The sequence below is a fragment of the Schistocerca piceifrons genome, chromosome 3 (genome assembly GCF_021461385.2).
Source record: "Schistocerca piceifrons isolate TAMUIC-IGC-003096 chromosome 3, iqSchPice1.1, whole genome shotgun sequence".
Lineage (NCBI taxonomy): Eukaryota > Metazoa > Arthropoda > Insecta > Orthoptera > Acrididae > Schistocerca > Schistocerca piceifrons.
Window position 1 is genome coordinate 600,997,154 of NC_060140.1, and position 15,416 is coordinate 601,012,569.

The following is a 15,416-nucleotide window of genomic DNA, read 5'->3' on the forward strand; positions in this document are numbered from 1 at the left end:
ACTCAAATAGCTACTTCCGTGCACTTCACACAATGTTCTCATCGTGTTCCACCAGAGAACACAGTTATCACTATGCATGGATTCTGGTAAAAGAGCATTAAAAAAAACAAACAGCCTGATCAAAGTGATTATCTGCACATCCTCTGCCAATATCATGTCACTCTATACCCGAGGGAAACTAGAATGCAGGGAAAGGAGCTTTGTTGTGAGCACTGTGTTGGTATTTCATCATTTACTGACCAAAGTCTTCTCAAGCCAAGTATGCACCAGCTCTGTGTATGGCTGGGTCAATCAAGAGCCCCTATCAATTTTACTTAAAAGACAAGCAGCATCAACAACTCACAGGAGGCACTGAACATTTTTACCATTATCTGCACCACCTTCCACTGATTTACTGAAGAAGAAACTGCAAAGTCTGCCCAATTTTGTACACAAGTAATCTTGAAAACATTGGAGTCAACAGCAGATACATAGTTTCCAAGACTGTAGCTAGGAACAACCCTTCAATTTCAAGATTTCTCTCTCACTGAGACACACCATACCCAAACTACACCTAGCAGGAAATTGCTACTTACTTCATTTCTAGCTATTTATGTCATATTCAACAACTGTCTCTTTCTCACCTAAATCTTCTACACAACTGAGTACACTGTTATGAACAAACACATTATGGCAACAAGCCAGTGTCACTAATATCCACTCTATTGAAAACCATTTAAATACTTATCCTGCCCAACTAACCACCATCTTCGGCCCAAAGCTCACTCACATCATACCTACAAATCACAAACTTCTGTGGTAAAAATAATTTTGGGTTTCAAAACATAATCTACTAATCACATACCAGTATTTCTTACAAAGCCTATCATTCATCATTCACTTCCAAATATCAGTTTATATGCTGTTGTGCAACTGCAGTGCAAGTAAACACTCTCAAATCATCTAGAACTGAGGTACGGCAAGGGTTCACCAAGTGTTTCCAGGTAGTCCTGTAGCTCTCTCTTTACACAATCGTCTAACACACTGCACGCCATTTCAGGGCAAATGTACTTGTTTCATTATACTACGACACGGCCTATTACAATTTCAAATTTAAAAAAAAACAAATATCTGCCTGAACCAACGTCATCCGCTACTCCACGCCCTTCATTCACACAACACAATCTACCTCTTGCTACTTACATTACGTTTTCACTTGTGATGATGGCTCAGCAATAGCCGAGCACTACGAAAAATACCTTGTAGACTCATTTAATGTTCCCCTCCACGGAAATCTTTAGTAAAAGGCGAAAGATTTATTCGTTTTGAAGGGAAACCAGAGTGCCGATCAACGCCCTCACTTCAATACTTATGGCTGCTTCTCTATTACTTCTCCGCGAGAACGCGGAAAATTCTTTCCGTCTTGTCTACTTCTCTACCGTCAACAGACTTCCACTGTCATGCAAGCACACACCCCAAACTAACTGTCAACGCTGAAACACGTGTCTGCCAAATGTCGTCGCTATTACTCTTTAGTTAACTATTTCCATCATTTCTGTCACCATTCAAGCTGCTTCATTACCTCACCTGCCGACAGATGGCAGCACGCCTAATTCCTGTCGGCGACTCACCGTCCGACATACAACGTCCGACACACAACTGCCCGCACTGCTCTGCATCTAACACTAATCTCTCTCCTCCCTACCACACTCGTTCACTGAAAAAACTGACAACTAGACAGTTCTTTGTACGCAAATCTAGGCCACATCAGACGCAACGTGTATGTAGATGTATGGTGCAAGGGAAATATCCCCCTACTCCCACACATCTAATTAATACTAGTTGACAACAGAAATAAAATTTCTGTCGATAGTATTTGAACCAGTCTTATTCATTTGCCAATTTCATGCATTCCTTCTTGCAGATAACAGTGCCTTGCAAATCACTCAATTCATGTTTGCTAGCCAAACGTGCTCCTCCTAAATGTTTCGTACATCATGCATTAGTGGTGATTATCAAGACTGTGTTGTGTGTCAGCTTTTTATGGTCATCAATTGCACTCTTCTTGTGTTGCTCACTCATTCTTGTAACTCAAAAGTACGTCGTTGTCATCCAAGCCTAGCACTTGGAGCAGGCCAAATCAAATGGCTCGTCCCCGTGACACTCGAGAAACTTCCACAAAGCTTTCATGACATGTGGCAATCAAAGTCCTTCCACAACCTGCAGCGACATTTCTGCAACGACGCGTGTCCCGATACCAAAGGTATGACTTACGCTTCTAATCTATATAATAAAACCACCACTCGGAAAGCGCTATTCCCTTCCCACATCCCTCAGAATGTGGTGAACGATCATCGATTACAACCAAGATGCGATGAATCTCGATCGCAAGCCTCACGCTCAGGGAAAGTGCTACCACTCATCATCGTGGTTACGTCTACTCCAGCTTTGAACTAGAGAGAGTTGAAGACATACTACAGAAATGATCCTGTGAAGTATGATCTTGCTTGCAAGCTATCACCGCTCGCTACTTATGCCACGAGACCGTCAACACGCCCTACGAGAATACGACACACTCTTCACATTTCGCGATTTACAAGCTCGGACATTCTGCAAAGAACCAACTTCTACTCTTACTTGGCCGCCATGATCTCACTCAGCTATTTTGTGCGCTACCAGTGCTTCTTGCGTTCCGAAATGAGAGACCATTGCCTCAGGCGAGACTGTATGTAAACACCGCTTGCACCTCCGGCCGCTAGATGGCGGCCTGGGGCACATACAGTAGCATTCTATGGCGCAAGCAGACATGCCAAATAGCCACTGAAAGAGAAACACACAAGAGGGCATTCATAGGACTCTTGTGCTTTCTTTAAAACCGCCTCTCTCTTCGAAAATTTTCGCACAGCACTAGCTCATTCACCTCACTCTAACAGTGCGAACTCTTGTCGATATTTGGCCTCTTTCATGCATACTTCCTCTTTCGTTTCACTTTGCGTCTTACTTGATACCCGCCCTTGGAGCTGCTGATATACAATACTCGCAACAAATGTGTTTCTCTCTGTATCTCTTTTCGCCTATCACGAGTATTGCTCTTCCTCACATGGCAATTATGAAAACACCCACAGCTGAACAAACACTTCCATTCAGCGCCACGTCCATACTATCAATCATACACCAGTAATTTCACAGCTACTTGCTCCACTAATACATTTCTTATGTCTACTGTTAAACAGATGAAGAATCAAAGTACACAACAAGTCTCTATGAACATCACTGTCAGGACATTTTACAGACCTACGCATGCCATGCCAATCTGTATGCTTCAACTATGATGGCCCATGTGCTATGAATAAAGAAATTTCTCATAAAATAACAAATAATTTTACAACTATACAACTACTCCGACAAGCTCCTTACTAAAATGCTACATGTTTAGCAATCCCCCCATCATCTCAGAATAATCCCAAGCAGTGCTTTCATCCCATGAGCACTTCTTTGCAAGCAAAACCACAAACTACTTTTTATACTAGCTTCCTTGTCACAGTGAACAGGAAACTAATGCTAGTGCCTCAGTTTACTAAAAAGCTTTTTTCGCTTGCAACATATAAACTACCAACTTGAACCTCTGGGATTTTCAAACACACACACATACAGAAAACTTTATTCCACAGAAATTTAGGAGTAACAGTGGTTACCTCACATTTTCATACATACTCAAATAGCTACTTCCGTGCACTTCACACAATGTTCTCATCGTGTTCCACCAGAGAACACAGTTATCACTATGCATGGATTCTGGTAAAAGAGCATTAAAAAAACAAACAGCCTGATCAAAGTGATTATCTGCACATCCTCTGCCAATATCATGTCACTCTATACCCGAGGGAAACTAGAATGCAGGGAAAGGAGCTTTGTTGTGAGCACTGTGTTGGTATTTCATCATTTACTGACCAAAGTCTTCTCAAGCCAAGTATGCACCAGCTCTGTGTATGGCTGGGTCAATCAGGAGCCCCTATCAATTTTACTTAAAAGACAAGCAGCATCAACAACTCACAGGAGGCACTGAACATTTTTACCATTATCTGCACCACCTTCCACTGATTTACTGAAGAAGAAACTGCAAAGTCTGCCCAATTTTGTACACAAGTAATCTTGAAAACATTGGAGTCAACAGCAGATACATAGTTTCCAAGACTGTAGCTAGGAACAACCCTTCAATTTCAAGATTTCTCTCTCACTGAGACACACCATACCCAAACTACACCTAGCAGGAAATTGCTACTTACTTCATTTCTAGCTATTTATGTCATATTCAACAACTGTCTCTTTCTCACCTAAATCTTCTACACAACTGAGTACACTGTTATGAACAAACACATTATGGCAACAAGCCAGTGTCACTAATATCCACTCTATTGAAAACCATTTAAATACTTATCCTGCCCAACTAACCACCATCTTCGGCCCAAAGCTCACTCACATCATACCTACAAATCACAAACTTCTGTGGTAAAAATAATTTTGGGTTTCAAAACATAATCTACTAATCACATACCAGTATTTCTTACAAAGCCTATCATTCATCATTCACTTCCAAATATCAGTTTATATGCTGTTGTGCAACTGCAGTGCAAGTAAACACTCTCAAATCATCTAGAACTGAGGTACGGCAAGGGTTCACCAAGTGTTTCCAGGTAGTCCTGTAGCTCTCTCTTTACACAATCGTCTAACACACTGCACGCCATTTCAGGGCAAATGTACTTGTTTCATTATACTACGACACGGCCTATTACAATTTCAAATTTTAAAAAAACAAATATCTGCCTGAACCAACGTCATCCGCTACTCCACGCCCTTCATTCACACAACACAATCTACCTCTTGCTACTTACATTACGTTTTCACTTGTGATGATGGCTCAGCAATAGCCGAGCACTACGAAAAATACCTTGTAGACTCATTTAATGTTCCCCTCCACGGAAATCTTTAGTAAAAGGCGAAAGATTTATTCGTTTTGAAGGGAAACCAGAGTGCCGATCAACGCCCTCACTTCAATACTTATGGCTGCTTCTCTATTACTTCTCCGCGAGAACGCGGAAAATTCTTTCCGTCTTGTCTACTTCTCTACCGTCAACAGACTTCCACTGTCATGCAAGCACACACCCCAAACTAACTGTCAACGCTGAAACACGTGTCTGCCAAATGTCGTCGCTATTACTCTTTAGTTAACTATTTCCATCATTTCTGTCACCATTCAAGCTGCTTCATTACCTCACCTGCCGACAGATGGCAGCACGCCTAATTCCTGTCGGCGACTCACCGTCCGACATACAACAACGTCCGACACACAACTGCCCGCACTGCTCTGCATCTAACACTAATCTCTCTCCTCCCTACCACACTCGTTCACTGAAAAAACTGACAACTAGACAGTTCTTTGTACGCAAATCTAGGCCACATCAGACGCAACGTGTATGTAGATGTAAGGTGCAAGGGAAATATCCCCCTACTCCCACACATCTAATTAATACTAGTTGACAACAGAAATAAAATTTCTGTCGATAGTATTTGAACCAGTCTTATTCATTTGCCAATTTCATGCATTCCTTCTTGCAGATAACAGTGCCTTGCAAATCACTCAATTCATGTTTGCTAGCCAAACGTGCTCCTCCTAAATGTTTCGTACATCATGCATTAGTGGTGATTATCAAGACTGTGTTGTGTGTCAGCTTTTTATGGTCATCAATTGCACTCTTCTTGTGTTGCTCACTCATTCTTGTAACTCAAAAGTACGTCGTTGTCATCCAAGCCTAGCACTTGGAGCAGGCCAAATCAAATGGCTCGTCCCCGTGACACTCGAGAAACTTCCACAAAGCTTTCATGACATGTGGCAATCAAAGTCCTTCCACAACCTGCAGCGACATTTCTGCAACGACGCGTGTCCCGATACCAAAGGTATGACTTACGCTTCTAATCTATATAATAAAACCACCACTCGGAAAGCGCTATTCCCTTCCCACATCCCTCAGAATGTGGTGAACGATCATCGATTACAACCAAGATGCGATGAATCTCGATCGCAAGCCTCACGCTCAGGGAAAGTGCTACCACTCATCATCGTGGTTACGTCTACTCCAGCTTTGAACTAGAGAGAGTTGAAGACATACTACAGAAATGATCCTGTGAAGTATGATCTTGCTTGCAAGCTATCACCGCTCGCTACTTATGCCACGAGACCGTCAACACGCCCTACGAGAATACGACACACTCTTCACATTTCGCGATTTACAAGCTCGGACATTCTGCAAAGAACCAACTTCTACTCTTACTTGGCCGCCATGATCTCACTCAGCTATTTTGTGCGCTACCAGTGCTTCTTGCGTTCCGAAATGAGAGACCATTGCCTCAGGCGAGACTGTATGTAAACACCGCTTGCACCTCCGGCCGCTAGATGGCGGCCTGGGGCACATACAGTAGCATTCTATGGCGCAAGCAGACATGCCAAATAGCCACTGAAAGAGAAACACACAAGAGGGCATTCATAGGACTCTTGTGCTTTCTTTAAAACCGACTCTCTCTTCGAAAATTTTCGCACAGCACTAGCTCATTCACCTCACTCTAACAGTGCGAACTCTTGTCGATATTTGGCCTCTTTCATGCATACTTCCTCTTTCGTTTCACTTTGCGTCTTACTTGATACCCGCCCTTGGAGCTGCTGATATACAATACTCGCAACAAATGTGTTTCTCTCTGTATCTCTTTTCGCCTATCACGAGTATTGCTCTTCCTCACATGGCAATTATGAAAACACCCACAGCTGAACAAACACTTCCATTCAGCGCCACGTCCATACTATCAATCATACACCAGTAATTTCACAGCTACTTGCTCCACTAATACATTTCTTATGTCTACTGTTAAACAGATGAAGAATCAAAGTACACAACAAGTCTCTATGAACATCACTGTCAGGACATTTTACAGACCTACGCATGCCATGCCAATCTGTATGCTTCAACTATGATGGCCCATGTGCTATGAATAAAGAAATTTCTCATAAAATAACAAATAATTTTACAACTATACAACTACTCCGACAAGCTCCTTACTAAAATGCTACATGTTTAGCAATCCCCCCATCATCTCAGAATAATCCCAAGCAGTGCTTTCATCCCATGAGCACTTCTTTGCTTGCAAAACCGCAAACTACTTTTTATACTAGCTTCCTTGTCACAGTGAACAGGAAACTAATGCTAGGGCCTCAGTTTACTAAAAAGCTTTTTTCGCTTGCAACATATAAACTACCAACTTGAACCTCTGGGATTTTCAAACACACACACATACAGAAAACTTTATTCCACAGAAATTTAGGAGTAACAGTGGTTACCTCACATTTTCATACATACTCAAATAGCTACTTCCGTGCACTTCACACAATGTTCTCATCGTGTTCCACCAGAGAACACAGTTATCACTATGCATGGATTCTGGTAAAAGAGCATTAAAAAAACAAACAGCCTGATCAAAGTGATTATCTGCACATCCTCTGCCAATATCATGTCACTCTATACCCGAGGGAAACTAGAATGCAGGGAAAGGAGCTTTGTTGTGAGCACTGTGTTGGTATTTCATCATTTACTGACCAAAGTCTTCTCAAGCCAAGTATGCACCAGCTCTGTGTATGGCTGGGTCAATCAAGAGCCCCTATCAATTTTACTTAAAAGACAAGCAGCATCAACAACTCACAGGAGGCACTGAACATTTTTACCATTATCTGCACCACCTTCCACTGATTTACTGAAGAAGAAACTGCAAAGTCTGCCCAATTTTGTACACAAGTAATCTTGAAAACATTGGAGTCAACAGCAGATACATAGTTTCCAAGACTGTAGCTAGGAACAACCCTTCAATTTCAAGATTTCTCTCTCACTGAGACACACCATACCCAAACTACACCTAGCAGGAAATTGCTACTTACTTCATTTCTAGCTATTTATGTCATATTCAACAACTGTCTCTTTCTCACCTAAATCTTCTACACAACTGAGTACACTGTTATGAACAAACACATTATGGCAACAAGCCAGTGTCACTAATATCCACTCTATTGAAAACCATTTAAATACTTATCCTGCCCAACTAACCACCATCTTCGGCCCAAAGCTCACTCACATCATACCTACAAATCACAAACTTCTGTGGTAAAAATAATTTTGGGTTTCAAAGCATAATCTACTAATCACATACCAGTATTTATTACAAAGCCTATCATTCATCATTTACTTCCAAATATCAGTTTATATGCTGTTGTGCAAGTAAACACTCTCAAATCATCTAGAACTGAGGTACGGCAAGGGTTCACCAAGTGTTTCCAGGTAGTCCTGTAGCTCTCTCTTTACACAATCGTCTAACACACTGCACGCCATTTCAGGGCAAATGTACTTGTTTCATTATACTACGACACGGCCTATTACAATTTCAAATTTTAAAAAAACAAATATCTGCCTGAACCAACGTCATCCGCTACTCCACGCCCTTCATTCACACAACACAATCTACCTCTTGCTACTTACATTACGTTTTCACTTGTGATGATGGCTCAGCAATAGCCGAGCACTACGAAAAATACCTTGTAGACTCATTTAATGTTCCCCTCCACGGAAATCTTTAGTAAAAGGCGAAAGATTTATTCGTTTTGAAGGGAAACCAGAGTGCCGATCAACGCCCTCACTTCAATACTTATGGCTGCTTCTCTATTACTTCTCCGCGAGAACGCGGAAAATTCTTTCCGTCTTGTCTACTTCTCTACCGTCAACAGACTTCCACTGTCATGCAAGCACACACCCCAAACTAACTGTCAACGCTGAAACACGTGTCTGCCAAATGTCGTCGCTATTACTCTTTAGTTAACTATTTCCATCATTTCTGTCACCATTCAAGCTGCTTCATTACCTCACCTGCCGACAGATGGCAGCACGCCTAATTCCTGTCGGCGACTCACCGTCCGACATACAACGTCCGACACACAACTGCCCGCACTGCTCTGCATCTAACACTAATCTCTCTCCTCCCTACCACACTCGTTCACTGAAAAAACTGACAACTAGACAGTTCTTTGTACGCAAATCTAGGCCACATCAGACGCAACGTGTATGTAGATGTATGGTGCAAGGGAAATATCCCCCTACTCCCACACATCTAATTAATACTAGTTGACAACAGAAATAAGATTTCTGTCGATAGTATTTGAACCAGTCTTATTCATTTGCCAATTTCATGCATTCCTTCTTGCAGATAACAGTGCCTTGCAAATCACTCAATTCATGTTTGCTAGCCAAACGTGCTCCTCCTAAATGTTTCGTACATCATGCATTAGTGGTGATTATCAAGACTGTGTTGTGTGTCAGCTTTTTATGGTCATCAATTGCACTCTTCTTGTGTTGCTCACTCATTCTTGTAACTCAAAAGTACGTCGTTGTCATCCAAGCCTAGCACTTGGAGCAGGCCAAATCAAATGGCTCGTCCCCGTGACACTCGAGAAACTTCCACAAAGCTTTCATGACATGTGGCAATCAAAGTCCTTCCACAACCTGCAGCGACATTTCTGCAACGACGCGTGTCCCGATACCAAAGGTATGACTTACGCTTCTAATCTATATAATAAAACCACCACTCGGAAAGCGCTATTCCCTTCCCACATCCCTCAGAATGTGGTGAACGATCATCGATTACAACCAAGATGCGATGAATCTCGATCGCAAGCCTCACGCTCAGGGAAAGTGCTACCACTCATCATCGTGGTTACGTCTACTCCAGCTTTGAACTAGAGAGAGTTGAAGACATACTACAGAAATGATCCTGTGAAGTATGATCTTGCTTGCAAGCTATCACCGCTCGCTACTTATGCCACGAGACCGTCAACACGCCCTACGAGAATACGACACACTCTTCACATTTCGCGATTTACAAGCTCGGACATTCTGCAAAGAACCAACTTCTACTCTTACTTGGCCGCCATGATCTCACTCAGCTATTTTGTGCGCTACCAGTGCTTCTTGCGTTCCGAAATGAGAGACCATTGCCTCAGGCGAGACTGTATGTAAACACCGCTTGCACCTCCGGCCGCTAGATGGCGGCCTGGGGCACATACAGTAGCATTCTATGGCGCAAGCAGACATGCCAAATAGCCACTGAAAGAGAAACACACAAGAGGGCATTCATAGGACTCTTGTGCTTTCTTTAAAACCGCCTCTCTCTTCGAAAATTTTCGCACAGCACTAGCTCATTCACCTCACTCTTAACAGTGCGAACTCTTGTCGATATTTGGCCTCTTTCATGCATACTTCCTCTTTCGTTTCACTTTGCGTCTTACTTGATACCCGCCCTTGGAGCTGCTGATATACAATACTCGCAACAAATGTGTTTCTCTCTGTATCTCTTTTCGCCTATCACGAGTATTGCTCTTCCTCACATGGCAATTATGAAAACACCCACAGCTGAACAAACACTTCCATTCAGCGCCACGTCCATACTATCAATCATACACCAGTAATTTCACAGCTACTTGCTCCACTAATACATTTCTTATGTCTACTGTTAAACAGATGAAGAATCAAAGTACACAACAAGTCTCTATGAACATCACTGTCAGGACATTTTACAGACCTACGCATGCCATGCCAATCTGTATGCTTCAACTATGATGGCCCATGTGCTATGAATAAAGAAATTTCTCATAAAATAACAAATAATTTTACAACTATACAACTACTCCGACAAGCTCCTTACTAAAATGCTACATGTTTAGCAATCCCCCCATCATCTCAGAATAATCCCAAGCAGTGCTTTCATCCCATGAGCACTTCTTTGCAAGCAAAACCACAAACTACTTTTTATACTAGCTTCCTTGTCACAGTGAACAGGAAACTAATGCTAGTGCCTCAGTTTACTAAAAAGCTTTTTTCGCTTGCAACATATAAACTACCAACTTGAACCTCTGGGATTTTCAAACACACACACATACAGAAAACTTTATTCCACAGAAATTTAGGAGTAACAGTGGTTACCTCACATTTTCATACATACTCAAATAGCTACTTCCGTGCACTTCACACAATGTTCTCATCGTGTTCCACCAGAGAACACAGTTATCACTATGCATGGATTCTGGTAAAAGAGCATTAAAAAAACAAACAGCCTGATCAAAGTGATTATCTGCACATCCTCTGCCAATATCATGTCACTCTATACCCGAGGGAAACTAGAATGCAGGGAAAGGAGCTTTGTTGTGAGCACTGTGTTGGTATTTCATCATTTACTGACCAAAGTCTTCTCAAGCCAAGTATGCACCAGCTCTGTGTATGGCTGGGTCAATCAAGAGCCCCTATCAATTTTACTTAAAAGACAAGCAGCATCAACAACTCACAGGAGGCACTGAACATTTTTACCATTATCTGCACCACCTTCCACTGATTTACTGAAGAAGAAACTGCAAAGTCTGCCCAATTTTGTACACAAGTAATCTTGAAAACATTGGAGTCAACAGCAGATACATAGTTTCCAAGACTGTAGCTAGGAACAACCCTTCAATTTCAAGATTTCTCTCTCACTGAGACACACCATACCCAAACTACACCTAGCAGGAAATTGCTACTTACTTCATTTCTAGCTATTTATGTCATATTCAACAACTGTCTCTTTCTCACCTAAATCTTCTACACAACTGAGTACACTGTTATGAACAAACACATTATGGCAACAAGCCAGTGTCACTAATATCCACTCTATTGAAAACCATTTAAATACTTATCCTGCCCAACTAACCACCATCTTCGGCCCAAAGCTCACTCACATCATACCTACAAATCACAAACTTCTGTGGTAAAAATAATTTTGGGTTTCAAAGCATAATCTACTAATCACATACCAGTATTTCTTACAAAGCCTATCATTCATCATTCACTTCCAAATATCAGTTTATATGCTGTTGTGCAACTGCAGTGCAAGTAAACACTCTCAAATCATCTAGAACTGAGGTACGGCAAGGGTTCACCAAGTGTTTCCAGGTAGTCCTGTAGCTCTCTCTTTACACAATCGTCTAACACACTGCACGCCATTTCAGGGCAAATGTACTTGTTTCATTATACTACGACACGGCCTATTACAATTTCAAATTTTAAAAAAACAAATATCTGCCTGAACCAACGTCATCCGCTACTCCACGCCCTTCATTCACACAACACAATCTACCTCTTGCTACTTACATTACGTTTTCACTTGTGATGATGGCTCAGCAATAGCCGAGCACTACGAAAAATACCTTGTAGACTCATTTAATGTTCCCCTCCACGGAAATCTTTAGTAAAAGGCGAAAGATTTATTCGTTTTGAAGGGAAACCAGAGTGCCGATCAACGCCCTCACTTCAATACTTATGGCTGCTTCTCTATTACTTCTCCGCGAGAACGCGGAAAATTCTTTCCGTCTTGTCTACTTCTCTACCGTCAACAGACTTCCACTGTCATGCAAGCACACACCCCAAACTAACTGTCAACGCTGAAACACGTGTCTGCCAAATGTCGTCGCTATTACTCTTTAGTTAACTATTTCCATCATTTCTGTCACCATTCAAGCTGCTTCATTACCTCACCTGCCGACAGATGGCAGCACGCCTAATTCCTGTCGGCGACTCACCGTCCGACATACAACGTCCGACACACAACTGCCCGCACTGCTCTGCATCTAACACTAATCTCTCTCCTCCCTACCACACTCGTTCACTGAAAAAACTGACAACTAGACAGTTCTTTGTACGCAAATCTAGGCCACATCAGACGCAACGTGTATGTAGATGTATGGTGCAAGGGAAATATCCCCCTACTCCCACACATCTAATTAATACTAGTTGACAACAGAAATAAAATTTCTGTCGATAGTATTTGAACCAGTCTTATTCATTTGCCAATTTCATGCATTCCTTCTTGCAGATAACAGTGCCTTGCAAATCACTCAATTCATGTTTGCTAGCCAAACGTGCTCCTCCTAAATGTTTCGTACATCATGCATTAGTGGTGATTATCAAGACTGTGTTGTGTGTCAGCTTTTTATGGTCATCAATTGCACTCTTCTTGTGTTGCTCACTCATTCTTGTAACTCAAAAGTACGTCGTTGTCATCCAAGCCTAGCACTTGGAGCAGGCCAAATCAAATGGCTCGTCCCCGTGACACTCGAGAAACTTCCACAAAGCTTTCATGACATGTGGCAATCAAAGTCCTTCCACAACCTGCAGCGACATTTCTGCAACGACGCGTGTCCCGATACCAAAGGTATGACTTACGCTTCTAATCTATATAATAAAACCACCACTCGGAAAGCGCTATTCCCTTCCCACATCCCTCAGAATGTGGTGAACGATCATCGATTACAACCAAGATGCGATGAATCTCGATCGCAAGCCTCACGCTCAGGGAAAGTGCTACCACTCATCATCGTGGTTACGTCTACTCCAGCTTTGAACTAGAGAGAGTTGAAGACATACTACAGAAATGATCCTGTGAAGTATGATCTTGCTTGCAAGCTATCACCGCTCGCTACTTATGCCACGAGACCGTCAACACGCCCTACGAGAATACGACACACTCTTCACATTTCGCGATTTACAAGCTCGGACATTCTGCAAAGAACCAACTTCTACTCTTACTTGGCCGCCATGATCTCACTCAGCTATTTTGTGCGCTACCAGTGCTTCTTGCGTTCCGAAATGAGAGACCATTGCCTCAGGCGAGACTGTATGTAAACACCGCTTGCACCTCCGGCCGCTAGATGGCGGCCTGGGGCACATACAGTAGCATTCTATGGCGCAAGCAGACATGCCAAATAGCCACTGAAAGAGAAACACACAAGAGGGCATTCATAGGACTCTTGTGCTTTCTTTAAAACCGCCTCTCTCTTCGAAAATTTTCGCACAGCACTAGCTCATTCACCTCACTCTAACAGTGCGAACTCTTGTCGATATTTGGCCTCTTTCATGCATACTTCCTCTTTCGTTTCACTTTGCGTCTTACTTGATACCCGCCCTTGGAGTTGCTGATATACAATACTCGCAACAAATGTGTTTCTCTCTGTATCTCTTTTCGCCTATCACGAGTATTGCTCTTCCTCACATGGCAATTATGAAAACACCCACAGCTGAACAAACACTTCCATTCAGCGCCACGTCCATACTATCAATCATACACCAGTAATTTCACAGCTACTTGCTCCACTAATACATTTCTTATGTCTACTGTTAAACAGATGAAGAATCAAAGTACACAACAAGTCTCTATGAACATCACTGTCAGGACATTTTACAGACCTACGCATGCCATGCCAATCTGTATGCTTCAACTATGATGGCCCATGTGCTATGAATAAAGAAATTTCTCATAAAATAACAAATAATTTTACAACTATACAACTACTCCGACAAGCTCCTTACTAAAATGCTACATGTTTAGCAATCCCCCCATCATCTCAGAATAATCCCAAGCAGTGCTTTCATCCCATGAGCACTTCTTTGCAAGCAAAACCACAAACTACTTTTTATACTAGCTTCCTTGTCACAGTGAACAGGAAACTAATGCTAGTGCCTCAGTTTACTAAAAAGCTTTTTTCGCTTGCAACATATAAACTACCAACTTGAACCTCTGGGATTTTCAAACACACACACATACAGAAAACTTTATTCCACAGAAATTTAGGAGTAACAGTGGTTACCTCACATTTTCATACATACTCAAATAGCTACTTCCGTGCACTTCACACAATGTTCTCATCGTGTTCCACCAGAGAACACAGTTATCACTATGCATGGATTCTGGTAAAAGAGCATTAAAAAAACAAACAGCCTGATCAAAGTGATTATCTGCACACCCTCTGCCAATATCATGTCACTCTATACCCGAGGGAAACTAGAATGCAGGGAAAGGAGCTTTGTTGTGAGCACTGTGTTGGTATTTCATCATTTACTGACCAAAGTCTTCTCAAGCCAAGTATGCACCAGCTCTGTGTATGGCTGGGTCAATCAAGAGCCCCTATCAATTTTACTTAAAAGACAAGCAGCATCAACAACTCACAGGAGGCACTGAACATTTTTACCATTATCTGCACCACCTTCCACTGATTTACTGAAGAAGAAACTGCAAAGTCTGCCCAATTTTGTACACAAGTAATCTTGAAAACATTGGAGTCAACAGCAGATACATAGTTTCCAAGACTGTAGCTAGGAACAACCCTTCAATTTCAAGATTTCTCTCTCACTGAGACACACCATACCCAAACTACACCTAGCAGGAAATTGCTACTTACTTCATTTCTAGCTATTTATGTCATATTCAACAACTGTCTCTTTCTCACCTAAATCTTCTACACAACTGAGTACACTGTTATGAACAAACAC

At 42.0% G+C, this 15,416-nt stretch overlaps 8 non-coding genes across 8 annotated transcripts; all 8 read right to left on the reverse strand.

Moving 5' to 3' along the window:
• Nucleotides 1-1,205: 1,205 nt before the first annotated feature.
• LOC124791061 lies at nucleotides 1,206-1,324 on the reverse strand. Its single transcript, XR_007016497.1, has one exon. It is a non-coding gene; the product is annotated as a U5 spliceosomal RNA (small nuclear RNA).
• A 953-nt stretch (nucleotides 1,325-2,277) lies between these two features.
• Nucleotides 2,278-2,484, reverse strand: LOC124790936. The gene has a single exon (XR_007016390.1). It is a non-coding gene; the product is annotated as a small nucleolar RNA U3 (small nucleolar RNA).
• A 2,410-nt stretch (nucleotides 2,485-4,894) lies between these two features.
• LOC124791062 lies at nucleotides 4,895-5,013 on the reverse strand. Its single transcript, XR_007016498.1, has one exon. It is a non-coding gene; the product is annotated as a U5 spliceosomal RNA (small nuclear RNA).
• Nucleotides 5,014-5,969: 956 nt separating this feature from the next.
• On the reverse strand, nucleotides 5,970-6,176 carry LOC124790938. The gene has a single exon (XR_007016391.1). It is a non-coding gene; the product is annotated as a small nucleolar RNA U3 (small nucleolar RNA).
• A 2,399-nt stretch (nucleotides 6,177-8,575) lies between these two features.
• LOC124791063 lies at nucleotides 8,576-8,694 on the reverse strand. Its single transcript, XR_007016499.1, has one exon. It is a non-coding gene; the product is annotated as a U5 spliceosomal RNA (small nuclear RNA).
• Nucleotides 8,695-9,647: 953 nt separating this feature from the next.
• On the reverse strand, nucleotides 9,648-9,854 carry LOC124790939. The gene has a single exon (XR_007016392.1). It is a non-coding gene; the product is annotated as a small nucleolar RNA U3 (small nucleolar RNA).
• Nucleotides 9,855-12,265: 2,411 nt separating this feature from the next.
• Nucleotides 12,266-12,384, reverse strand: LOC124791065. Its single transcript, XR_007016500.1, has one exon. It is a non-coding gene; the product is annotated as a U5 spliceosomal RNA (small nuclear RNA).
• Nucleotides 12,385-13,337: 953 nt separating this feature from the next.
• On the reverse strand, nucleotides 13,338-13,544 carry LOC124790940. The gene has a single exon (XR_007016393.1). It is a non-coding gene; the product is annotated as a small nucleolar RNA U3 (small nucleolar RNA).
• Between the last annotated feature and the right edge of the window lie 1,872 nt (nucleotides 13,545-15,416).